Source organism: Camelus ferus, chromosome 18, assembly GCF_009834535.1.
Source record: "Camelus ferus isolate YT-003-E chromosome 18, BCGSAC_Cfer_1.0, whole genome shotgun sequence".
Lineage (NCBI taxonomy): Eukaryota > Metazoa > Chordata > Mammalia > Artiodactyla > Camelidae > Camelus > Camelus ferus.
Genome location: NC_045713.1, coordinates 33,138,752 through 33,155,975, shown reverse-complemented (window position 1 = coordinate 33,155,975; position 17,224 = coordinate 33,138,752).

Genomic DNA, 17,224 nt, shown 5'->3' with positions numbered 1-17,224 from the left:
AAGGCTCAGTTGTTAGTCTGAAGGCTGGCAAATTTCACCATCTCCCCACAGACAATACATCAAACACAGCTACAAATGGGCCTCAAATACAGGCATAATGAATTGGCCAGGCACTTAGGACTCGGAGCTGAGCTTGCAGCTCAAACATGCGTTTTTCTCTACTGTGTTTGGACTATTTTCTTACAAGCCTTGGTGGAGACTCCGAAAGTAACTTGTGTCTTAGGGCATCAGAATCTTCTGATATGAAAACGAGTATATGTATGTTCACATATGACCGAAGCATCATGCGGTACACCAGAAATTGACACAACGTTGTAAACTGACTGTACTTCAATAAAATATTTACATATGAAAGGATGTATTCCAAAAAAATTAAAAAAGAGTCTTCTGGACTCGTGTGTTTACTGTATGGCCCAGCCATTTCACCCCGAGGTATGACACCAGACATTTGGAAACCTACGTCCACACCAAAACCTGTGTGTGAAAAATCATAACATTCTCCGTAACAGCCTAAAACTGAACACCCTACCAACATCTATCAACTGGCAAGTGGGTCCACAGCATGTGGCCGATCCATGCCATAGAATGCCTCTCCAGAATAAAAAGGAACAAACTGCTGATGCCTGCCTGACATGGTGAACCTAAAAATAGTTACGAAACACTGTGGGAAAAGCCAGACAGAAAAGACTACATAATGTATGATTCCATTTATATGAAATTTCTAGAAAAGGCAAAATTAGAGTGTGAGGGAGCTTGGGGCTGGAGCCATGGACCTGTGGTTGCTTGGGACTGGAGCTGTGAGTAGGGATTGGCAGCAAATGGGCCAGGAGAGTGAAAAAAAAAAAAAAAAGTTCTAAAACTGGATTTGGGGGATGGTTTCCAAATTGTGGAAATTTACTAAAACATACTGAACTGTGCACTTGTAATGGGTAAACTTTATGGTATGTAAATTATACCTTCCTAAAGAGACATGGCAACTGAAAAGAATCCTCTGGACTTCCCTCTCTGCTTTCTTCATTCCTTGCTTTCTTCTCTCTCTCCCCCTCTCTGTTCTTCTCTAAACATTTGCTTGAAAAGTGTCCCTGGTGCAGCTCTAGGCACTGCAGTCGTTCATCGCCCATTCATTCTGTGGATATTTATTGAGCGTCTACTACATGCCAGGCACTGGCTTGGAGACTGGGGAAAGATTAGTGAAAAAAACAAATCCTCTGTCCTTACGAACAGGCATTTAGTGGGGCAGACAGACTGACAAATATAAACATCATGTTAGGAATTCTTGATGCTTTGAACCAAGAAAGACCAGAGAGGGAGGGTGATGGTCGTTTTGGCTGGGATCCGGGAAGGGCTGGGGGCAGTACTCAGGCAGCAGCCTGAATGACAGGAGGAAGGGCAGACTGCGAGACCAACCGGCCAGTGCAAATCTCCAAGGTGGAGACTGGCTCCATGTGCCAGAGGAGCAAGGGGGCCAGGGTGGCCGGCTGGAGAAGAGGGCGCGAGGAAGAGGAAGGCAGGGCCGGGTAGTAGGCACTTGGGGTTTTACATTAATAGTGTTGGAAACCACGACACGATCTAGAGCAGGGTAAGACCCCATCTGACTTTTGTCTCGAAGGATCCCTCTGGGTGCTGTAAGGCACAGACTGGAGGGATGGGGAACAGTACACGGAGGTGGTGAGGAAGTTCATGTCCAGGTGGGAGAGGATGATCGCTTGGCGGGCGCCATGGAGGAATTGCTGTGTGCTCAGAAATGAGATGTGTTTTGAAGGTAAGCCTGACAGGATTGCAAATAAAGAACTCTGAAGCTAAAAGGAGCTAATAATCCAGTGGGGGAAAGAGCTGTAAAGGCAGTAGCCATATTGAACGTTTATTGCACATGTACTCTGCTAAACACATCTTTTAATCCTCACTGTAACTACTGGGTAGTTATGATCATTACCATTTTACAGATGGAAAAATTGAGGCCCGCAAGAGATTAAACATCTTGCCCAAGGTTGTGCCTCTAGTAAGTGGTAGAGTTAAGATTTGGACCCAGAACAACCTAATTCAGCCCCCCCCCCCTTTTAATGCTCTTTTTTGTTTTTTTTTGGCTGGGGGAGGTAATTAGGTTTATTTATTTAATTATTTTTTTAAAGGCAGTACTGGAGATTGAACCCAGGACCTCGTGCATGCTAAGCATGCGCTCTACCACTTAGGTGATACCCTTCCCCTCTAGGCCCTGTTTTCTTAGCCACTCTGCCACACTGGCTCTGTGTGCTAAGTCACTTGGACTGTGACTTGACGGAGGAAGAGGAGCTCTCCAGGGGACAGTGTCAGGGGTGGAGCACGTACAGTCACTGGGGCATGATCAAGCTTGGTACAAACCTAGAACAGCATATGAGTCCAGAGAGCTGGAGCATAGGGTATCTGGGAAATGGGTTTGAAGAAAGAAGCAGAGGGCAGATCCTGGCCAAGTAGTTTAGAACGTCCGGAGGCCAGTGTTCCCCTAAATAGTGGAGACACAGCTCAAGGGCTAAGCAAAATGATTATAAGTGATACACAGGCAAGCACTTTTATTTAAATGGTTGTGGATTTCTTATCTATTCATATTAATGTGAATTAGAAGAATATACGATTATTCCATCAAACCTGTGATATCATAAATGTCGCTTAGTATGGGAGAAAAGTTTTTAGAAACAGTTGATGGAGAGAAAGATGTTATGTCGTTAATAGCATAGTTGGAAGATTATTCATGCTGTGCTGTTTGCAATACGAAAAGACTGGGAACCACCTAAATGTCCATCAACTAGTTGAGAATGGGGCAGAAGAATACAAAGCAGCCTTTAAACATGAAGAAGCTTTTTATAATCTGATTGAGAACAAGTTATAAGGTGCACTGTTAAGTCATCAAAGACACTGACAGAACATTATGTCTGATATGCTTCCGTTTGTATTTAAAAAGGGTGTGTGTGCGTGTGTGTGTGTACGTGTATTTGCTTATATATGAGTAGACTTTCTCTGGAAGGACTACAAGCAACTGATAGTGGCTGTCTTAATCTGCTCAGGCTGCTGTAACGAAATACCATAGACCTGGTAGCTTACAAACAGAAATTTATTTCTTTGTTTGGAGGTTGTGAAGTCCAACATCAAAGTACCGGCATGGCCGCATTCTGGAAAAATCCTTCTTTGTGGCGCACGGCTGATGCCTTTTCCCTGTGTCCTCACGGGGTGGAAGGGGGGCAGGGAACTCTCTGGGGCCTCTTTTATAAGGGCACTAATCCTATTCCTGAGAGCTCCACCCATGACCTAGTCACCTCCTGAAGGTTACACCTCCAAACACCATCACATGGGGGTTAGGATTCCAACGGGTCAGTTTTTCCAGGGACACAAGCGTACAAACCATGACGATGGTGGTTGTCTGGGAAATGGACCTGGTCGACAGGGTGGATGGGAGAGGTCTTGTTATATACCTTTTCCTAACTTTTGCATTTTGAATCACACAAATGCATTCAGAGTTCAATTATTTAGTATCAGTGAGTGCAGTTCATCTATATGGTGCAGATTCTCAGGGTGGTAGATGAGAGGTGTGTGTCTGAGATCCACGCATAGGCAACACGGAGGCAGAGAAGCTGAGGAGAGTTTCCCATGGGTCTATTAGGTTGACCAGCTGTCTGCAGTCCTTGGCATCTCTTTCTTTTCACCCTTTTACAGCTCTGTGTTCTCATTTTATTTTCATAAGAATCCTATGGGATGGGGCCCCTCTGCAAAAGTGAGACTGTTAATCAGAACATGTGTCTGTGTCTCAGGCCTGAACAACCCCGTTGTGTCTGCATGGTCTCAAGCTGGCCGACTGCCCTGGTTATGAGCACTTCAGTGCCAAGCCGGGGTCCAGCCTGGGCTCTGCCTCTCCCTGGATGAGCCTAATCAAGTCATTTCCTTCCATCCCTTGAACCTCGATTTCTTCTTCTGTAAAACTGAGATGACAGCACGACCTCTGTCCCAGGATTATTGTGAGAATAAAATGAGCCCAGAGATGTACAGCATTTTGCACAGCTCACAGAAGAGATTAAGGACCCAACAAACCTCAGCTCTTGGGGGTCACAGCAAGTCAAAAACATTTCCTCTGCATCAAGAAACATTCAGACACTACCGCCGGGGCTATGGATATGTGAGACAGCCTTTATGCTTGAGGGCTTTATAGTTTTATTAGAGATCCCTGACATCCTCCTGAACACAAAACATGAAACATCCAGATTAAAAAATAGGCAACGCTGTGTCTCATTGGTGGAATCTGAAGTTATTGCGGGAGCTACGTGGACAACTAGTCGACCACAGAGGGCTCACATTTCCCTCACAAATTTTCACTGATTTCTGATCTGCCAAGGAGGACGTCTTCAGCTGGTGCTGATACGTCTTTACAGCCTTCTAGAACTCGCCAGTCTCCCTCTATAACAGAGGGAGAGGCAACGTAGTTACTTTTTATTTACCTTTTATTTACAGCAACTCTAGCTCGGTGTCACCTGTGGATGGAGAAGGTTGTGAATGACAGAAAATAAGAGTGATAAGCGAATCCAGTAGACGCAGGAAGAATGGGACACAGAAATTCAGCGCGTGGCCAGAGTGGTCGGAGTTGGTCACGAGATGTTTCCTGGAGGGCGCTGAGCTTGATCTAGGGGTTAAATAGATGCAGGAGAAAGACAGTTCCAGGCAGGGAGGCCAGAGGCCTGGCGTGGTTTCCAGACCTCCCTGGAACAGGCTTCCCAGACTTGACTCCAGGGCTGGGGTCCCAGTACCACTTCCTGGGAGAAGCCTTTCTTGACCTCAGTGTAGTTCTGCTCCCTTGTCACACACTCCCTTTTGTCCCCTTTTTTTGACTCAGAACATTTATCACAGTTTGTAATTACATATCTATTTGTGAGATCATTGGATTAATGTTGGAGTCAGCCCACTCCCCATCCCCGTTACACCGTAAGTTTTTCCAGGATAGAAACTGTGCCTGTATTTGTTGCTGGTGCATCCCTGGTGTCCAGTAGAGTGTCTGGCATGAGGTAGGGCCTCAGTTATTGACCAATTGTTTCATCCATTAATTCATTCATCACTTGTTGTGTTTTCCACCACCGCTGTCCAAAGGCAAGGAAAAGAGAACGGGGCTCCTGGAGTCTGAGATGGGTCTGAAACTCCCGAATGCAAGAGTGAAATGTTTTGAGGGCTTTCCTTTATCTTGGAAGTATATTCTGCACCATAATATATCTGCTTGCTTTAATCTATACTCATGTTTTCAGTTACTCATTGATGAAATAATTTAGCTTTTTTTTTTTCCCTAAAACATCTTCTGGTAAATTGACTTTCCAGGAAGACAACCGTCTTCATTCTGTGGCTTCCACCACCCCCACTGCATGCCCCGTTTTGAGAAGCACGTCCTTGGAGGCTTTTAAATTTTTTAGCAGATTTCACAGCTGCAATGCCAACACACCCAGGGACAAGGCTGAAGTCGCCTCTTGACTCTCTGGGTTTCTTCTCCCATCCCTCTTTGTTTTCCCAATTTTACCCACACTTTCTCCAGCTCTTACCTGAGTCTTTCATCTTGCTCCTTTGACACACACAGCCTAAAACATGTGCAATCTTAGGGCTGAATTCTGTAACCCAGAGTCCTTCAAACTCGAACGCACATCAGAACCACCTTGAGGGCTTGGTGGAAGCAGACCACTGGGACCCACCTCCGAAGTTTCTGATGCAGGAGGTCCCTGTGGGGCTGAGATTTTGCATTTCTACCACGTTCCCAGGGGATGGCCCTGGTTCAGGGACTACCTTTGAGAACCACTGTTGTCATCTCAACCCTGGTTACACAGCCAACTGGATGTGTAGGTCTCCAGACCAGCTGAATCAGACTCTCTAGAGGAGAGGCTGATCACTCTTGTGTTTAAAGTTCCTCTGGGAATTTGAATGCTCTGAAGCCCAGAGACGTCGGGATGTGCCCCAGGTCACACAGCAAGGTGAGGCAGAGGCAAGACTAGAGTCCAGGACTCCTGGCTCTCAGAACAGTATCTTCCCAAAGCATCACTGCGTACCTGAAACCACTAGGCTCTCTTGCATACATTAGCCTAGGTAACGCTCCCTTTACAGAGGAGGAAACTGAGACTCAGAGAGGGGAAGGTGGCAAAGGTGAAACCAGCACCCAGGGCTGCTGCCTTCAAGTGTTGCCCATGCTGGGGACAGTGTCAGAATGGCCTGGGCTTTGAAAGCAAAAACACCTGGACCTGCCTTCTGGTTCTATTACTTGGTGGAACTAGGGGACCAGGTGAACTTGGATAAGTATCAACCCCTCTGTAAGCCTCAGCCTCTCATCTGTAAAATGGGTCTAATGGTATCTCACCTGGTGGAAACGAAACGTTCTCCTCCTGAGGGGCCCTGTGTGCGTCCCCGTCACCTCCCACCCTTGCTTCCTCACAACCACAGTGGTGTGTCCTCCTCAGGCCCTCAGAGCCCATTCCAGCCCCCTCCCCACCCCTCAGACCCTGAGACTCTAGGAGAAATTCCACTGAGCCCCTTTGCACATCAGAAGTTACCGGACAGGAGTTGTTTTAAGGTACCAATTACGCAGCATCTCATTTATTCCCTACAGCCACCCTCCAGGCTAGGCACTCCCACCCCCATTTTCAGAGAAACACACTGATTTAGGTAACAAGGGGCTGAATCAGAAGCAGAACCCAGGATCGCCTGCCAGCAGAGACCATATTCTTAGAGGCAAATTGACTATCGCGTGCAGACAAATCTGCTCACTTTCGAAGTAAAAGCAAAACTTACTCCTTTAAAAAAGAGCAGTATTCATTTTCTGAACCAAACCAGACTGCAGAAGGCATCCACAGCGCTGTTAGCTAGCCGAGCTTGCTGCCCTCTCTCCAAATCCCCTCCCCACTCCCAGCAGGGCCAGTTCCCACACACAGACACCCAGACACGGGCTCTGGTTGGATGGGTTGGATTTGGTGGCTGCGAGTTTCTTGAAATCTCCTGGCTGCGCAGGTCACCTGTGTTCACGCTGTCCTCTCTCTCCTGGAAAGCAGCACCTCTGTGTCAACCTCTTTGGTTGGCTCTGAAATGCCTTCCCAGCCCCCGCCCCCTACCCCTGCGCTTCCTGGAAGCCAGGCTTTGATGCCCACAACCTAAAACATGTGCCATCTTAGGGCTGAATTCTGTAACCCAGAGTCCTTCAAAGGGTGGGGCTTCTCTGGACTGTCCAGGTAGGACCTTTGGTGATATTCCCTGTCACCCTTGGACCAGAGAAAGGAGAAGATCATTACTTTGGAGCCAGTAATTCTTTGCCCATCATTCCTTCCCTCCCTCCCTTCCTTTCTTTCCACTCCTTCCCTCTTTGGTTTCTTTCTTCCTTTCTGAGCTGAAATCAGTGACAAACTGCTCACCTTGGCTACAACCCCCTGAACTTGGACTCACTCAGAAATTCTCCTTCTGGGACCCCACAGGGGAGGTGGGGAGAGTCCATCTTCAGTCTCTCACCAACTTGCCCCTCACTGCCCTTCTTGCCAAAACCTTCTATGTCTTTATGTCAACACAGCTCCCAAGCCTGGCCCTTCTGTGCTTCTACTGAGGGTTTTGGAGTCAATGAGTCCTGAGTTCACATCCCAGAATGGTTCTTGACTTGTGGTATGACCTTGGCAATACACTTAACCTCTCTGAGACTCAGTTTCTTTAACTGCTGAGTTCAAACGGGATAATAAAGTGCCTGGCACTTACTCAAGCTCTGCTTCCATGCAGCCACGCTCATGAAAACCTCTTCCTATCAGGCTGACGGTTGGAGTCACTCGAGTATGACTGATGATAATTTAAAATACTTACATAATGATTTCTACTTTAAAATATATCTTTTACTTCTATCATCTCACCGAATGTTCACTGTATTATTGTTCCCCCCAAATGTGCTTTTCGGAAGAGGAAATAGTCTCATAGAAGCTGCATAATTTGCCAGAATCAAAGAGCTGGGGAGTGGAGGGCTCAGCTTTTGTCCATCTGAGGTCTGAGAGCTTCAGAGCCCCTGGCCCAAGCCTGGTGAGATGCTAACACACTGTCCTGCTGTGGAGAATTTGCATTTTCACGAGAGCTCAGAGAAGCAGACCCTCTAATGGCACTGCAGACCTCCTCGGCTGGCCAGTGGAGAGGCCTGTGTGGAGGCGGGAAGGATTCTGTGGTGGTTCTGCCGTCATGTGGAAGGTGGTCCCCGCAGAAAGCTAACAGGTAAAAAAGTCATTGCTTTCAGAGCTGGAAGGAACCCCAGAGAAGATCTATTCTCTGCTGCCATTTTCCGCATGATGAAGAGGCAGCCTGGAGGGGAATTTGAACCCGTGCCTCAGGACTCCCTCCACAGCTCTTTCTGCATGACCGAGGGGAGAAGATGACACTTGGCTACTGTACCCTTGAGCCCTGGTGACAGGAGCCAGGAGGTTCTCCCAGCTCTCAGGGGAGCCCCATCCTCCCTCCTCACCCCATCATCAAAGGAGCTGGGAGGGAGGCAGAAGGATTCCCTCCTACCCCCGACTTGGCCCACTGTCTGGGGCAGGATGTGCTGTGGGGGACTCGGGTCCCCGTCATCACTCTAGGAGGCTCTGGGGAGTGAGGAATGATCCCCCACCCTCCCCCCACACTCACTCCGTGCTCCCCACTTCAGGGGAGAAGAGGGGGAGGGAGTTGGCAGTGACTGAGAGCTCCATCCAGCGCCAAGCATCGATCTGGCTCTCAGCGTCGTCATGGCAACAGCTCTTCTACTCTGGAGAGATCAGCTCACCACCATGAGGAGACCTTCTTCAGCCCCTCCCCTTCCTTCCCAGGCCAGCCCTCCCTCTCCTCAGCCCCCTAGCTCCCCGCCCCCACAATGTCCTAGTCACCTTTCCATCTGCTCCTGACTGTCGCCCTGTGCTGCCACTGTCCCTCTCCCCTCCATCACGCTCCCCCACCCTTCCCCTTCTCTTCTCCTCCCCATCTGTCCTTTCCCTGCACTTGGCCCAGCCCCCACTGGCTGCTGCTGGCACTCTGCCCACCAGCCATCACCCTGCAGCCCTTGGGGACACCTCTCTCCTGGGCGCACACAGAGGTGCAGGGAATGGGAGAGGAAGGAATCTCCGAGCCGAGCCACGCAGCTCGAGGCAGCCTCTTCCTTCCAGCAAGCTGCTCTCCACCCCTCCCCTCTGGGCTCCCAGCTTGCAACCTCCTCCAGGGGAGCGGTCAAGGTCACTAGACCACTGTGTCAGCCTGAGAGAGCCTAGAAAGGAGCTCAGACTTACGGTCAGGCAGATCTAGGTTCTGGTCTCTGCTCTGCCACTTACTAGCTTGGCAACTTCTGGCAAGTGGCAGCTTCTCCGAGACTCAGCTCCCTCAGCTCAAGAAGAAAAGTAAAATAGGGCAATAGGACCCACCTCAGCCAGCTGTTGTGAGGATAAATCGAGGTGCCAGTAGCCGCTCACACTTACCAGGCACCGTGCTAGGCACCTGACGTGCGCAGCTCTATCCTATGAAGTGGCCACATTCGCTGTCCCCGCTCAGAGGTGAGGGGCCAGTGCTTAGAGGGGTGATGTGACTCACCCGAGGTCACTGTCACGGCGGAGTCCTACAGGCAGTCTTTGACCCCAGTGAGACCACAACCAGGGTTCTTGGGTTCAAACTCTTGACAAATTTCTTGTCCCCAATATTGGAAAAGTGGCAAGCAGATTGCCTGGCTCACAGTAGGTGGTAGATAGATATCTCACCCTACCCTGACAGTTAATTAATTAAATCATTTATTATGTGCCTAACATATCCCAGGTGTTAGAAACACAGTGATAAATTGCACACGATCCTTGTCCTTGAAAAGTTTAAGAGGCTGTAGCAGGAGACAGACACGCAGATAAGGGCAGTGTGGAGCTGCTCAGTCTGAATGCAGATACCCCCTGCCCCAGCTGGGGGCTCTCAGGCTCGTCCCTGCATCTTTCTGGAGTCATATCTCCTCATCCATGCAATGGGGCTTTCAATGGAATCTACCTAGAGTCGTTGTGAGAAGGGAAAACGTACACACGACGCAGCACAGTACCCAGGATACATTAAATACTCCGTGAAAAGGTTAAGTCAGTGTCAGCTCAGTTACACTGGAGCCTGGGGAGAACGTGGCCCGTCCTCTTCAGGGCAATCAGAGAAGGCTTCATGGAAGTGGACAGACTCTTGCAGAGTCTTGGAGGAAGGGCTCGTTGCCAGGCAGTCTGGGAGGTGCAGGTCATCTAAGGCAAAGTATTCTGCTGGAGCCAAGACCTGAGACAGTCTGGTGTGTGTGAGGACGGGCGCACAGTGTGAATAGCAATAGTGGCGTTTATGGAGTATTTGCTGTGTGCCTGGCACCACTTCAGGTCTGTGGCTCTCCCTCCTGGCTGCCCACTGGGAAACCCTGCAGAGGCTTGTGTTTGATCTGTTTTAATATGATTGCTGAGCCCTTTCCCTGAAGAGTCTCATTTAATTGGTTTGGGGTGGCCCAGCCATCAGCTTGTTTTAAAAGCTCCTCAGGTAATCCAGGATGGTGAAGCCCTGGTCTAGGTGTTTTGATGTATTAAGTCATTTAATCTCCACAACAAACTCCATGAAGTCGGTACCGAGCCTCAGAGAGATTAAATAACTCATCAGAGACCACACAGCTCAAAGTTGAATCAAGGCAGGCCTGATTCTAGAACTCTCTTTCAAGCACTAGGGTGTGGAGGGCGAGCGAGGAAGGTGTTAGGGTAAGTGCAGAGTGAGATGGAGAGGGTGGAGGGTGGATGGGTGAGGAGTCGGTACCACGTGGCAGCTACTCTGATTGTCAGCTTTGTGTCCCCGTCTCCTTGGGCACCAGGTAAGGGTGTCATCTTCCCACACACGTGCTTCGAGGGCTCAGGGCCAAGGCCACCCCGTCCCTAGCCCCAGCCTTCACTGAGTGAGTTGGGCAGTCCAACTTTAAGCTCTTATCAGAATGCAGATTTTGATTCAGTAGGTCTGGAATGGGGTCTGAGGTTCTGCAGTTCCAACAAACTCCCGGGGGAAGCTAGCAATGCTGATCTACAGACCGCACTCTGAGCAGCAAGTGAATAAAAAGGCCAGGATGGCTGCCTGTTCTGCCTGGGAGAGCCCATGTCTTCTTGAACTTGGAGAGAGCTCCCTTCTTTCTGTGCTAGGAGTGACTTTTGCAGCTCTGCATCCCATAGAAGCCTCCCCGGGCTGCAGAAACGACCTGCTGTGTTTGTGCTTCTCATAATGATATTCCAGGATTACTGCTCACTGGTGGTTCTCAAACCTTGGCATGTGGTTCATCTGAAAGGCTTGTGAAAATGCAGACCACTGGGCCTCATCCCAGAGTCTCTGATTCAGTAGGTCTGGGGTGGGGCCTGAGACTCTGCATTACAGTTAAGGTCCCAGGTGATGCTAAGGCTGCTGGCCCAAGGACCACCATCTGAGAACAGTGGTATTGCAGTCATATCTCTAAGGCAGCGTTTTCTTAACCACGCCCATTGTGCTTAGATGCACTGAGTTACTTATAATCCCAATGGAAGCAGCATTTGGTATGGAACAGGATCCCTGGCTTCAAATCCTGGTTGTGCCGCTAGCCCTGTCACTGACGACATCCAGTGGGGACTGAGTTGGCTGCACATAATCGAAAATCCAAGTAACAATGGCTTATAAAGAACAGGGGTCTGTTTTTGTCTCATGTGACACAGGATGCAGAGGTGGGTAATCCAGGGCTACTGTGGGTTCTGGATGTCAGCAACATTCCAGACTGGTAACTTTCTGCCTTACTGTCTTTAATTTGTGGCTTCTACCATCAGGATTGCCTCTTCGGCACAAAACAGCCACCTCAGCTTTGGTCTTTATGCTTGTGTTCCAGAACTAAAAAGGGGGGAAGGCAAAGGGTATGCCTGCTAAGTCAGACCCTCATTTAAGACGATTTTCTAGAAGCCAAACTTAACAATGTCCACTTACATCTCATTGGCCAGAACATAGTCACATGACCATCTCTCTGCAATGGATACTGGTCAATGTAGTATTGATTGACTCATTGATTGACATGTTTGTAAGCTGGGCTCATCACCAAAAATAACATCTGGGTTCCACTTACAAGGATGAAGACGAGAAAAGCTACTGCTTAGGTAACTAGCAGTCCCATTGACAGTGACCATGGGCAAGTGACTTTCACTCTTAGGTTCCATCTCGGCAAATATAAAATGAAGTTGATATTTCATTTACCAACTTAATGATTCTTAATGATCAAAGTGTCCCATGCAACTCCAAGGTTATCAGATTTTTATGATTCTGAACCTACACTTACTTACCAGTGATGTTCAGAGAAAAGTAAAGAGGGCTGGTATTACCCTCATGCAGCGCTCCAAGTGCCCTCAGCCCGATGAAATGTCAGAACACATCCTGTGCCTGACCATCCATTCACCCACGACAACACATCTATTAAAAATATTTTTGAGTACCTGCCATCTGCTAAGTACCAAGGATACAGCAGTGAATAAGACAGGGGTGGTTCCTGCTCTCCCTGCCCTCTGAGAGCTTACAGTTCAGCTAAGAAGACAGACACAAGCAAATAGGGCTGAAAATGTTCGACCAAGTACTCTAATGAAAGTGGATGCACCACACGAGTGCCATGAAGAAGATGTGGGGGGCGTGACTTAGATGGGGAGACAGAGGAAATTTCCCCAATAATTTTATTTTGAAGCTGAGACCTGAAAGAGAAGGAACCAGCCCTGCAAAAATTCAGAGGAAGTGCCTCCCAGACACAGAGAACAGCAAGTTCAGACACAGGCCCTGAGGCAGGAAAGAGCTGGGCTCATTCTAGGAAGTGAAAGATGGCCAGGGTGTCCCGGCGTCATCCGTGGGGAGGAGGCTGACGTGGAATGAGGATGGAGTGGTCAGCAGATATCGCAGCATGTAGGTCCACATAGCTCCTGGGAGGGAATCTGGATTTTATTCTAAGGGCGGTGGAAAGTCATTGGTGTATTTTAGGCAGACGTGAGTCAAGGCTGATATGATCAGATCGGCATCTTTACAGCATTCCTTTGGCTGCCGTATGAATAACAGATTTTGGGTGGGGGTGGTGCAGAGAGGAGGTGAAACTCTTACTTCTGTCTGAATAGGAGCTGAACAGGGCTTGGATGGGGATGGTGATGAAAAGTGGTCTCACTGAGAGTTACCTGCTATATTCATCCATCCATCCATTTATCCATCCCACCACCCATCCATCCATCCATTCCCCTATGTACTCAACAAATATTTTAAAAGTGTCTTCAAGTGGCAGATTCTACATGAGGTGTGTTGGGTGACTAAGTTGGTTCATTCCCTCTAGGTGTTCACAAGTTAGGGGAGTAGAGAGAGACACATAAAAAATCATCACAGTTGGGCACAGGCCATAATAGCAGTGATTTCCGAGAGGTGTAGGAAGAGACTCTTATGAGTGGTGATCTGTTTGCCTAGTGCCAATGGGAGGTGCGAAATCACAGTACGATTCATTGCTCTGGCTGCTGAGGGTGAGGACTTTCCTGGGCCACAGTGAAATAATCACATGTGAGGGCAACAGCAAGACAAGGGGAAGTTTTTTGGAGGGTAGGAAAAGATCCCAGAAGAGGCTAGAAAGTAGAATGGATGGAGCTGTCCCATGGATCTATCCTGTGGGGTCTTTCTGCCTGAGTTTGCAGCCTCTTTGTTGACAGCCCAATGGCAATTTATTGGCTGGACTCCCCGTGGCTGTCAGTGAGAGCAGGACTGTCTGTCTCTGCTCCAGGCACAAAATAAACACTTCAAATGAGGATGCCAAGGCTCTGGGATCAGAGAAGCCGTGGGGCCGAAAGCAGACAGGCTCAGGCAGGCAGGGCAACATCACGGTCAAAGGATGCAGGCTCTCCAACCAAACTGCCTGGATTCAAATCCTGCTTCTGCCGTCTGCTAACTGTGTGACTTGGCAAGTTATTTAATTATGTCTGTGACTTGGTTTCCCATCTTACAGGAGAATACAATTGTACCTTCCTCGCTAGGATAAAAGATTTAATATTGCTGTGGTGCCGAAAGCAGGGCCTGCAACTTGATAAACACTGTGTGTTAATAGGATCTTCCCCGTCTTAGTTCTTTTGTTCAGTTCAGGGTTAGACCATGTGCTCTCTGGCTCCCAGGGGGCTGAGAGCTGGGAATCGTGTGCCAGGAGGCACCCATGGAAAGTGCTGATATCTGGCAGTGTGTTGTGCCTGTGGGAAATCTGTATCTTTCTTCCATTAAACCGAGGCTCTTTGAAATTAGACAAAGGATGTTGTCCCAATGACCTTACTTCCTGTTCCTAATAGCTTGTCACTCACGCTCCTGCCTGCCCCACGTGCCAGTAGGCAGGAAGTACACTGTGGCGGAACAAGCCTGGGTTTTGGAGTCACACTTGTTTCAGACTTCTCGGCTCTGTGCAAGTAACTTACCCTGTCTGAGCCTCAGTTCGTCAATAGTGTTGAGCTTGAGAAATCCTGGAATAAAGTAGCTGAAGCCCCAAGTTCGGTGACTGGCCCATAGTTAGTAGAGCAGAGAAACTGAGGGGATAGGAACAATGAGGGTCAGAAAGGCAAATAACATAATGGTTGACAGTGTAGATTCTGGAATCTGACCTCTTTGGGTTCGAATCTGCCAATTTTCTCTTCTTCTCTGCTCCGTTTGAGTCTGGAAAACCATATGCCCGAAGTCATGGCTCCCCAGCAGGGGCCCTGCTGACATGACATCCTTTGAGTGTTGCTCCTGGACCTTCAGAGCATCAACCTTCTCCCCTACGGATGAAAGGTTGTCATGCTCCCTCAGATGCAGTAACTGGGTCCAGAAGGAGTTGGGAACTTGGGCCAAGAGGGTGCATTCTGCTGCAAAGATTACCAGAGAAAGACACCCCTTCCTGGGAGAATGCGAGGTGAATGACTGCTTGTATACTGGGGCCCCTTTGTCTAATTTTTCTTGAATACAGGGTACATGTTGCAAAGATAACAATGTCACAAATGGGGGTCACTGCGAACCAAGAAGAGGGATGACTGTTGGCCCATTCAAGGTTTATAACTAGTAATTTTAACCAATTTCCTTGCTGTTCTGTGTCCAAGTAACCCTGGGTTCCAATCTCTGCTCTGCCTCTTTCTAGCTGTGTGATCTTGGACAAGTTTCTTAACCTTGTCTATATTTCCCTTGTGTATAATTGAGCTTAATTAATAATAATAATAATAGTAATAGTAATAATAGTAATAATAATAATAATAATAATCCTCACAGGGTTGTGGTGAGGAACTAATGTGTCTGCCTTTGTCAAAATGCCTAGCCCGATGCCTCGAACTCAGTAGAAACTCAATAAATGCTGTGTCCTTTCAAACTGCCACAGGTCCACTCTCCAGACTTATCTATTGACAATCACAGACGATGAACATCTTTGTTTAATTTGGTCCCAGGTTCTCTTTGCCCCAGACACATAAGCACAGCATATTAATATGACCCTTGTCAGTTTTTAAGTCTTTATTTGGCTTGGCTAGGGATGGGGCTGGGATTTTAGGGGAACCAATTCACCAGTGGTTATGAGAGTCTTATTCAGACAGACCTGCATGGTAAAAACATTTCCAAATTCAATTACCAGCTGAACAGTGGAGGTGTTCTGGGCAGCTGTGCTTAGATAAGTCTTAGTTTGAACACATCCCCTGCCTTCCACTGTCTGTTCTCTTCTCAACTGCCTCCCCCATCACTGACTCTTCTTCCCAGGAATCAGTTATATAAAATGGGCTTTGGTAGTCAGGCAAACATCACCAAGAATAATAAAAAAAAAAGTTTCCTTTAAACTATGTCGTGACATCAATTAAAACACATAACAATGTCAGGTATCATAAGATGTGCTTTTTAGAGTAATTTTCCCCTTTCTAAGAAACAAGGTAAGGAAACCAGTATTTAGTAAGCACCTGCCATATGCCAGCCTGCAATCTCGTTGCCCCCTCTTAGCAGCCCTGTGAGATGGGTATTATCATCAGCATCCCCACTTTACAGAATAAGAAACTAAGGCTCAGAAAAGTTTTCTGACTTTCCCAAAGTCCTATATATAACTCATGACTGACCTTGGAAGGCTCAGATAAGCTGCCTTATCTGGTTTGCCTTGTAGTGAGTTCTCCATCACTGAGGGTAATCAAATATAGGGCAGATGATCACAGTGATGATGTTGGAGAGAAGATCTGATCAACAGATGACTGGCAGAGTCATCCACATACTTGTAAAATACAAGCATGAATCCTTCTCTATTTTACAAAGGGAGAACTGTCCTCAGACAGTTTGTGACTAATGCAAGGTCATAATGCTAGTAAATGGATGAGCTGGGACTTGAACTCAGGCCTGTCCAGCTCCAGAATCTCTCTTTCACTGAGCTCAGAGTCTACTGGGAGGAGGAGAGGAGTTAATGCAGACAATAAATAAGTAAGCAAAATTGTTACAAACATAACTATAAGAGCTGTGAAGAAATAAAGTGGGTTAGATAGAGAGGAAGTGGGTGGAGAGTGGTCTCTTTCATGAGTGACGATTAGGAAAGAACTGCCAGAAGGGAGGGAAAAACCGGACCCTCAAAGCATTCCCGGTTTGAGGATTAAATCTGGTAACGTGTGCGATGCACACGGCGTAGTATTTGGTACCCAGGAAGCTCCAACAATGGGTAACGATTATAAAGAAAAGTAAAATGCTTCCTCAGAGATCACTGTGGAATCCAAGGGGCTTTGTGTGCTTTGTCATCCCTCCAAAATCCAGATCCTTTCTCTCATGGAACAGGAAGGAGGGAAGAGAAGACCTGGGGCAGTGAGGGGCTTGGCAAACAGGGGCCTTGGCGGCTCAAGGCTGCAGCACCTGCGGGCGGCTGGCTCATTCAGGGCTGGCAACAGCCCCGCAGAGTGGAGAACGCCAAGAGTCATCTCCACCCGCCGTGCAGTCGCTGTGTGACCTTGGGCGAGTCACGTCTCCTGTCTGGGCATCTGCTTGCTCATCTGTACAATGAAGGTTTGGGGCTTCAAATGAAGCTCCCTTCCGGCTCTAAATGTCTTTGGAATTCTGAACACCGCCTCCCTCCTCCTTCGGACGTGTTCCCACAGTGCCCTCTACTGGCCATTTCGTGGAGAACAGGGACCGCACAGCCTCAGGAAGGCAGGGGCTCTAACGACCCCTCTCCTGTCGGGGACTTCCAATCCTTGGGGGCACATAGCGATCAGCACAGCAGAATAGG